A 9785-nucleotide genomic window follows, 5' to 3' on the forward strand; every position below is an offset into this window, starting at 1 on the left:
CAATAAAGGGTTTCTCAGAGTACTATGTTGAAGCAACGAGTCCATAATATTATTGAACCCCCTGGTCAGTCGGTCAGGCCAATACTTAGATAAATAGAGGTTTTTTGTGATTAGATTATACTTGATAATTCTTATGGAATAAAAATTAGATTATGCAATAAGTTTAGGGGCTGCATTTGACTGGCGATCTTATCTGAAAACAAAACTCTATTGGGGTATAGAAATAAGGTCCATGATCAGAGTTTAGATTAAAATCTGACGTTGTATAAGGGAGTTTGATGGAGCCTTATCGTCTTTAACCACATGATTTGCAAATAATAATTTGAAGGAGAACAAAAATACATGGACCAACGTCAGTAATTATCATAAAATAACAACAAGAGCAGAAAACGTTTTACAGATAATCGAGTGGCTCATAACCGGGGAAGGGTGGGGTGTCAAATTTCTTTTTGAGAGAATTTTGAGAGAAAGAGTGAGAGAGAGAGAGAGAGATGGGGGGGGGGTTTAAGGGACTCAACGAGAAATACAGAGTGAGTGCACTAAAATAAATTGGTAAACATTAAAGTGAATCGATTATACAAGGCTACAAAAGGAGAGGTGTGGATCAAATATATTTGAAATCGTTTTATGTAATGATGAAAATGGCTTATAGTACTCGAGCGAAAACCAAACCTAATGACTTAATTCGACTTGAGTACAGGGTCATACCGCAAGAAAATGTCCTATTTTCAACGATATGTGTTACTGATATTTGTTTGGATTTGAGATCACTACCATCAACATTCGACCATTAACTGTTCAAAAATTGATATACATCTCAGCAATATTTTCCTGTCATCGTGTTCATCGTTTTCGATTTGAAGAATGTTTATCGGAATCATCGCTACTAATTGAGCGCCATTTTGTTAGTTGAATCGCCTTATCAATCGAATGAGAGTGCATAAATAGATCCACCGCTGATCATGGTGATTGAGAATGACATTGCCTCTAAAGGACCATAGACTTGAGCCACCTTGGAGAATTCATGAGTTCAAAACAGGTTAAGCATGCCATCGACAGAAAAGAAAAGATAAGTCGCTTGATCATCGATTCCTGTTTTTCATCGTCGGAGTCAAACTAGAATAACCATGTTAATATATTTTTTTTATAATATCTGTACGTGGTAGATACATCTATAAGTACTGCCAATCATGAGATAATATCAATAATCTTGGTGGGTCCTGAATGTTTATATTCTACATATTTTGGTATATCAAATAATATATATTTTTTTAGAAATACATAAATTTTGCTTTCTATTAATTGGAATAATAATACAGGAAATATACTTAATCAATTATTATACAATGAATAATGCAAAGCCTAAATAAGATATAGCTGGATCTTTTCTTTATTATTACTTTCGTCGAAATACAGCAAATAAGACTCATGAAGTTACTTTGCAATCGTCATGCAGGACACTTTTACGATCCGAGCGCAAAATCTCTTGTGGGCGAGAAAGGGGCGCTTTACCTTTTGGGCAAAAAAAAAATGAATTTGAAACAAAAACTGGCAATTTGTTGAAATACTTATTATATATTTTGGAAAGTAAGTCATCATATTATGATCAAGGATATCTCATGCTATGTGATTCTGAGGAGTGGTACACGATAAGGGGGTCTGTCAAGTATTGGATAAAACTCGATTAAACTTTGAAAATCGGATTTGAACCCACATTCCAGGTGATGACATTGTTATTTTCTATTGCATCAAAAGGAAGAATGAAATAAAAAATGAAAGTATAAAGAGAAAAACAGTTCATGTTTACGGGTACAGGGAACCCCCGGGAGAAACAAGGTGCTTGTTATTAAACTTTTCAACATTCTGGGAGAACTTTAAGCAAATCCACTTTCTGAATATACATCCCTGAATTGGTTTCCCTTCGTCGCTCGAGCTATCCCCAAAGCTCTTTCAATTTAGCAGGAATACAAGGGGGCATGATCAATCACAGACATTAATGTGAGTCGTTGATATTCAAGTTTAAAAGACGTGAACGCTCAGAAAAAGAGAAAATATTTTTTTTTGCAAAATACACTCCGCCCTTTATGCATACTCCCTTTGGGTCTTTACAAAGATGATTTTGTGCTAGATTTGTCAATTACACAATTCAAACGAAAGACCCTTTTCGTTCACGTAAAGATATGGACTTAATCATATATATTATGCGTGAATTTTTTACTGCATGTTTTTATTGGATTTTTATTATCATCATCATTATTAAAATGTGATGATCTACCAAATGTTTTTCTCTTGGTTTATGGTTAAACATACACCCTTCCCTTCCCCACCTTCCCTCTTGCCTCAACAATGATAAAGAATTCACAAATTTTGTTAATAAAATACATGATTTTTGACCGATTAGATTTGCAGATACCCTAATAGGACTTCCACCACTTTGTTCTTGTTATATGACATTCTAAACTTTTGTATTTACTCCATGATTTGATAAAAGTTAAATAAAATATCTCTGATGTAACGATTAAATTTCTTCGAAAAATCTCTATAAGCATTGCAGGATAAGCCCATCTAGAAAGGGCATTTTGCGCGTTCAATATTTCATCAATAATTTGATACTTCACTTCGGGCGCGAAACCCCTTCACAACATCATTTTCCAATTCAAGTGGTTGTTAAGATGAGAAGAACCCCTTAGGATTGAATAAGATGTTTAAAAGCTGAGAGGATGAAAAGCTAGCCATCCGCCAACCAGATCACGTTACGTAGGAAGCCTTGGGGGTAGTCGTTGCGACATTCGAGCCTGAAATTTGTTTATAATTCAAACATTCTACAGATTAACTGGCTCATCGCCTCAATGTCAAGGGCACGAGAGATATATATACCTATACTTGCATTTACACTCCTATAACGTTTTTTCCTGTTACAGATTGTTTTTACGACATTCAGCTGACTGCGCACATTATGATGTAAATCACCAATCTTTTATTCAGCTGTAAATGATCTATATTTATACTATTGACCGTGAAGATATACGTGCAACTTGGGTGGCAATGGGAAAGAAACATTGCCATGTCCCAAGTTCAACATATTCTAATACCATGGAGGAATCTTAGTTTTTGCACTCATGTACTACCGTGGAAAAGTATTAAATATCAGTCCACACTTAATTTGTTCTCTTTCAGTGTTCAACAAACCATAAATACTGTCAGATATATCCTGACATTGAACTGCCAGATGTAATGTTGAATAACAAGGGAAGTTAAATGAATATTTAGTTCAGTGATAAAGTTGAATGGTTACTTGAATGATATAAAACACAAGATTTTATATTATTAAGACCTCATCCGTTTGAGACTATCAAAGGGTGCAAAGTTACACTTTTCAAGCTTCGTGTTGATATTACCTGTAAAGAGTGCAAAATTGAGCCTTACCCAATTTTGTTGTATATTGCACCTTTAGGTGAAGAATTGCACCAGTTTTGTGCACCTATATTTCTAAGTGTGTATGCAGAAAAGAAAGTAGTCTGATTGAGAAATAATAATCTGTCAGTGCTTATAAATTATACCTTAAACGCCTTTTAATAATACCACATATCCCAATAATCCCCATTACCTTTCTCAATTAAAATTTTGGATAAGTTTTCGCTCTCATTTAATTATTTAACTCTTTGCCTAAAATCGCTTTTGTCATTTTTGTCATTTTTTCCTTTAATCCAAGATTTAAATGTTTAATACAAACGAGGAAAAGAAACAAAAATGTATTAATTTCAATCAAACTTAAAAGTTGTCATCGCCACAAAATTATAATACTTATCATAAGGGATTAGGGAGAATCTGCATGTAGTTAAGTCAACTTTGATAAAAACAGGATGCGAAAGCACAATTTATACTACACCTGAAATATCTCATGAAAATATATCTTTATTTCAATGATATAGAATGATATATTTACTAATAAAAAAATGCCATATTGGCTCATGTTGTTATTGAAAAAGATCAATCATCAACCACATGTATATCACTTGCCTTGCAATTCTGAGTTTGCAACTCTAATGAATTATGGTATAATCATGATATAAATGTTTATAATAATGAATGATTCTAATAAAAATGATGATCGAAAGTGGTGACATAAAGGGTAAAACATTTTACGCCCGATTCTGAAATTCCTCGTATTTGTATTCCATTCTCTTATCTAATAATTTACCCAACAAAGGTGTACGTACCCTTTGTACTCTATAGATTTTTCAGGATATTACACTTTTACTCAACCTTTTAAGAATGTTTTCATTATTCATTCGTTGACACAACAGACATTGATATTGGAAATAACGTTTGGCTAACATCGACCTTGGAGGGAACAAGCTTTGATTGGGTAGTGATGAAAGGTGAATATCTGTTAGTACGATTGCTCGCTTGATGAATAGAGGGAGAGCGGAGAAGAGAGAGATAGAATGGGTAGGAGAAAGGGAGAGAGAAAACAAGAGACGGAAGGGAGAGAGGGAGTGAGGGAGGGAGGGGAGGGGGAGGTCAGTTTAGAAACAGTAAGAAGATTCAAGGAGGATGGAAATGGAGACTGTCCTGTACAACAATGATAAAATCTGTACCAAGATAACTATATTTTACAGATTGCAATGTTATTTACATAATTAAAGACAATTCCGGGATTAGGTCAAAATGAAAAAGGTCATTTTACACTAAAAACGCATCACTACTGTTGGGCTTTGCATCACAAAGTGTTATACTTTATCCTGTTCCTATTCCGATACTATGAATCCATGCTCAACATCAACCCTTTCCATTGCTGTTTATAATACTTCAAGGAATACGCTGATTGGTTGCAAACAGAAAGTACGAGATAAAGAAGGCCTATCAATTAAAGGAAAATAAATGTTTAAAGGTATTTTAAGGTAAATTGAGAAGGTCAAGGTAGTCAATAAGTATAAAGTGACGGTAAAACAAATAAGAGGGTTAAAACGATTCAATTTGAAAAAAGTATGTCAGCATGGGAGATAATGTTCCCCCTCTATAACATGTACCTTTTGAGCGGCTTTACTGCTGTTCTATCCTTTCATTTCTTGTGTCTTGTGAAACTGAAGTTTCGTGGGAAGAACATGGGTTTTTGGAAATCAAAATAGAAAAGTAAATAGTATCACGATAACATATAGGATTTGTCTTTCAAATCAGAAATAAAAAGAATACGATGGGTGGTCACACTCAGTGCTAAGTCTGCTGACAGATATTCACGCTCTGGTATCGATTCATGCACGAAACATGCTCACATCAGAGGTGGAATTGGCATATATTTTTATTGGGGCATCTTTCAGCAAAAGAAAAAAAGGTAGGGTTCTGGAAGAAAATAGAGAGGCTAAGACGCATTATGCATATCAAGTCGGTCTAGTGCATGCAAAGACCTTAACTATAATTGATGTACATTAAATGCATTAGATCTCTGAAGATATTGAAATCTCAACAGAACATTACCATTTATAGGGGTAATATCATAAATGATAAGAATCACTTTACCTACCGTATAATGTTCAGTTCATTTATTTTCATAATCTCAATAAAAAACATCAAATACAATCAAAATTTACAAAACAAGTACAAACGAGAGTATTCAAAATTTAAACAATAGCATGAACATAACAATTGAGAGTATGATGGAACTAGCAAAGGCCAAGGGCCTATCACGGGCTAGTCCCCGAAAGGATATCAGTAAAATTATTGAGTTACATGTATGAATTAAAATATTTTAAAGGAAATAGCAAAACAAAACAGACAAACGAACAAACAAGTAATTCGATATTTTTGAGTTGGTTAAAAAAAATCATTTAAGTGCATTGTTTTGAGATCGAGAGAAAAGGTACATTTTATAATTACGTTTGAAAGACGATAAAGTGGGCATATTTTTTATATCATTTGGTATGTCATTCCAACATTTCGCTCCTACAAAAGATATAGTTGTACGAGAAAATTGATATTTGTATAATGGCAAGCGTAAATGGCTACTGGTCCTTGTATCATAAAAATGGAAAAAACTGTTAAGCCTAAAAGATTCATTAAAATTTGAAGGCAAGATGTTTTTAAAATATGAGAACATGAATATAGCAACCTGTAGTTCATACAATTCAGTGATCTTAAGAATCCTTAGATCTTTAAAAAGATTAGCAGTGTGCGAAAATGCATTTTCGTTGCTAATGATACGGACTGCACGTTTTTGTAATTTTAAAACACGATCCAATAGGTAATCGGCACAGTGTCCCCACACAATACAAGAGTAAGAGATATATGGCAAGATCATTGAATAATACAAAGTTAATAAGACTTGTTTGGGTACTACATTCTTAAGACGATTCATTGCACCAATACTTTTGGAAATTTTGGAACAAATATCATTAACGTGTATACTCCAATTTAGATTTTCAACTATATAGACACCCAAGAACTTGGTATTGGTTGTTCGCTGAATTTCATAATTATTTATACATATTTTAATATTTTCCTCATCTATATTCTTATTTTTGGGTTTAAAGATCATATAAAATGTTTTATTTAGATTAAGTACAAGCTTGTTTGCTGTGAACCATTCATGAATAGACTTAAGTTCAAGATTCAAAGTAGAGATCATTTCTATATTATTACCAGAGATAAATAAATTTGTGTCGTCTGCAAACAAGATGGAAAAAAGTCGTTGACTAACATATTGAAGATCATTGATAGATAAAAGGAAAAGTAGCGGACCCAATACCGATCCCTGTGGTACTCCTACATCTATGGTACACATTTTCGAATTATAATTGTTTAAAGATACATATTGTTTTCGGTCGCTCAAATAACTATCGAACCATTTCAAAACTGTTCCACGGATACCATAATGATATAATTTTTTTAACAATATTTCATGATTAATACAGTCAAACGCTTTGGAAATATCCAAAAAAAGTCCAATTAGAAATTCTCTATCCTCAAAAGCTTTTGAAATTCTATTAGTAAATTGAAGAAGTGCCATGTATGTTGAATAGCCTTCTCTAAAACCAAACTGTCGAGAGTAGAGAATTTCGTTGGTTGTAATAAAAGAAATCAGTCTCTTGTACACCAGTTTTTAAAATAACTTTGCAAAAACAGATAATAAAGAAATGGGTCTATAATTTTCAAAACAAGACCTCTCACCCTTTTTGTGAATTGGAACAACTTTAGCAATTTTTAGTCTATTTGGGAATACGCCCTCTTCCAAAGACCTGTTAAAGATATAACCTAGAGGCTTTAAGACAAAATTAATTGATCGTTTAAAAACTTTAACAGTAATAGCATCTTGACCTGGGCTTTTATTTTCTTTAAAAGTGGACACAATATCTAAAATCTCTTTTCCTGTTATTGGTTTAAAGAACATTGTATGGCTGTTTTTGTTACCTAAAAAATCACAAAAGTTTTTGTTACTACTAGGGGCATTATTGATAACATTACGTCCAACAGAGCTGAAATATTCATTAAACATGTCTACAATGGATTGCTTATTCTCTACTTCACGACCATTGCAAAACAGTGTTCTGTATTGTCTTAGTTTTGTGGGAAGATTTATCGGTTATCTATATGGGAATTATACCAATTTCGGAACGTTTAAAATGGTCGGTATATTATTAAATTTTCTAGATCTACAACTTCACATAAGATGATACAACTGAAGTCAGCCAAAACAACAAGACGATATATATCGTTTTGAACTCGGAAGGTAATGGCTGTAAGACTAATCTGTCATCACTATGCTATATATGGGTAAATTCATCACCCTCAAACTGTCAAAAATATTTTTGAAATTCTCTTACTCATAAATGTTTTATCGCTAAAAATATCCACTCCATTCATTCTCTAAATTCTACAAGAAAAGAAAAATAATCCCAAGCGGTCATCGTATATCCGTTCACATTTCAAGGGTTTTTAAAACTGTCTTCATCATCACTATTTTATTCTGATTCTTGTCGAGAATGACGATCGGAATAAATTCTATGGATGGTAAATCTTACTTGGATTGTCAGGTCAGGTAACCCGAGAGTGTGTGGGGTACGGAAAGTTCGGATTAAAAGTTCGAAGGTGCTGCCCCCTTTTGGGAGTGGACATGCCTGACTCGTGTAATAAGAACACGGGAGGTGGTTTACATCCTAAACTGACATTTATCAGAACAGACGAAGTGAGTCAAACCATCAGAATGCTATCATCAAAATATGACAGGTATACTGCGTGGTTAAGACAAATATTATTATGAATTTATCTGTCTAATCAGAGCTTTGTAACAAGAAAAAAAAATACTTCGCAAACTAGCAGTAGTCAATCGGGCGAACGCCTGAGCTCTTTATTTTTGTTCAACATGCATAGTCTCAAGGAGGTTTTCGCAACCAATACACGGACGCATTCTGGAACGTAGAGAGTCTTTGGTCAAGAGCCATTTATGACAAAGCTTTGTCTTTGTCTTTGTTGAAAATCGATGAAACAAAACAGCAGTTTCGTCCGTCATGTCCATGACCCTGGACAAAATAATGACATATTTGCAGTTTTCCTTCAGTCCCAAATCTTAGGACGATCTGCAGTCCCGGTACACCTATTTTCGACAAAGACCTCTGAGCTGTTCGTTGTTGTTTTCAATTCATTTACTATGTTCTAGAATCCGTGTCCCCGTTGTAATTGCGAAAACTCGCTTATATGTCAACGTTACGTTATCAGGGTACTACCGCCCCGGTGCCCTATGTGTGCCAACCCAGTTATCTATAAAGAATGGTATCCTCATTCATCCTCCATTGTTTGCAAAATAAGATGAATAACAATGAATAACAAATGTCCACCCATTATTATTTGATGACTTTGTAAGATAAAATTTATGATATGATTAGGGGATTATATAATATAATGAACCTTGCTTTAACCATGGAACTACTGGTATGTTCATGCTTCAACTGATTCTGTATTTTTCTTATACGCGTACTGTCGTTGATATCAAACAGGTGGCATGGCATGAATGGGGAGCACCTTGCTCTTCATCAGCTAAGAAGTATGAAAAAGAAAAGTGGAAATAAGAAAATGAAGAGGTGGCAAGAAGACAACGAGACTTTCATTTTCTCTAAATGAATATTCCCTTCGCCCAAATTCCTGCCCAAACAACTAAGTTGTTTGAAAATGAGAAAAGAACCTTTTATACAGTTGTTGAAAGAGTACACATTTCGCCTGCATTATCATTATTTGATGGACTCGTTGTAAAGTCCAGACATCAAAATATTAACCAAATATTTCATTTGAAAATCAATATAAAAGGGAAGTGCGACTGTAGATTGCTCTACGATGAGTACTACAATCTCAGTCAGTTCACTGTTCGTTTCTTAAATGATCCTAAATCCTTTTCATTGACAAAGATGAACGTTTGACTTTGAATGCCCATCACACTTTGTTGAATGTTGTCAATGTTACCATCCGGGGATTACGTGCTCAAGACAAACGTGACTGCTGAAAATGAACATTGATGGTATTTCTAGGAAAGCAGTTTGAGTTGGTGCCCCCCAGGAACAAGATATGAAAGAACATAAATGGATGTGCTTTTCACAAGAGTAGTTGTACTAAAACGACACCCCTCCAACTACGAAAAGTCAGGAATAAAGGCTCATGGTTTTTGTTTCGTCTCTATTTTCCCTTTTAAGGTGTTTTGAAAGGTATTCTAGTCAGGGTGAGTTATGATTTCATGATTCCTTGAATCTGATATAAAGTGCTATTATATCTAAATATTCTTCACTGTCAAAAGTTTGCTT

Source organism: Lytechinus variegatus, chromosome 10 (genome assembly GCF_018143015.1).
Source record: "Lytechinus variegatus isolate NC3 chromosome 10, Lvar_3.0, whole genome shotgun sequence".
Classification (NCBI taxonomy): domain Eukaryota; kingdom Metazoa; phylum Echinodermata; class Echinoidea; order Temnopleuroida; family Toxopneustidae; genus Lytechinus; species Lytechinus variegatus.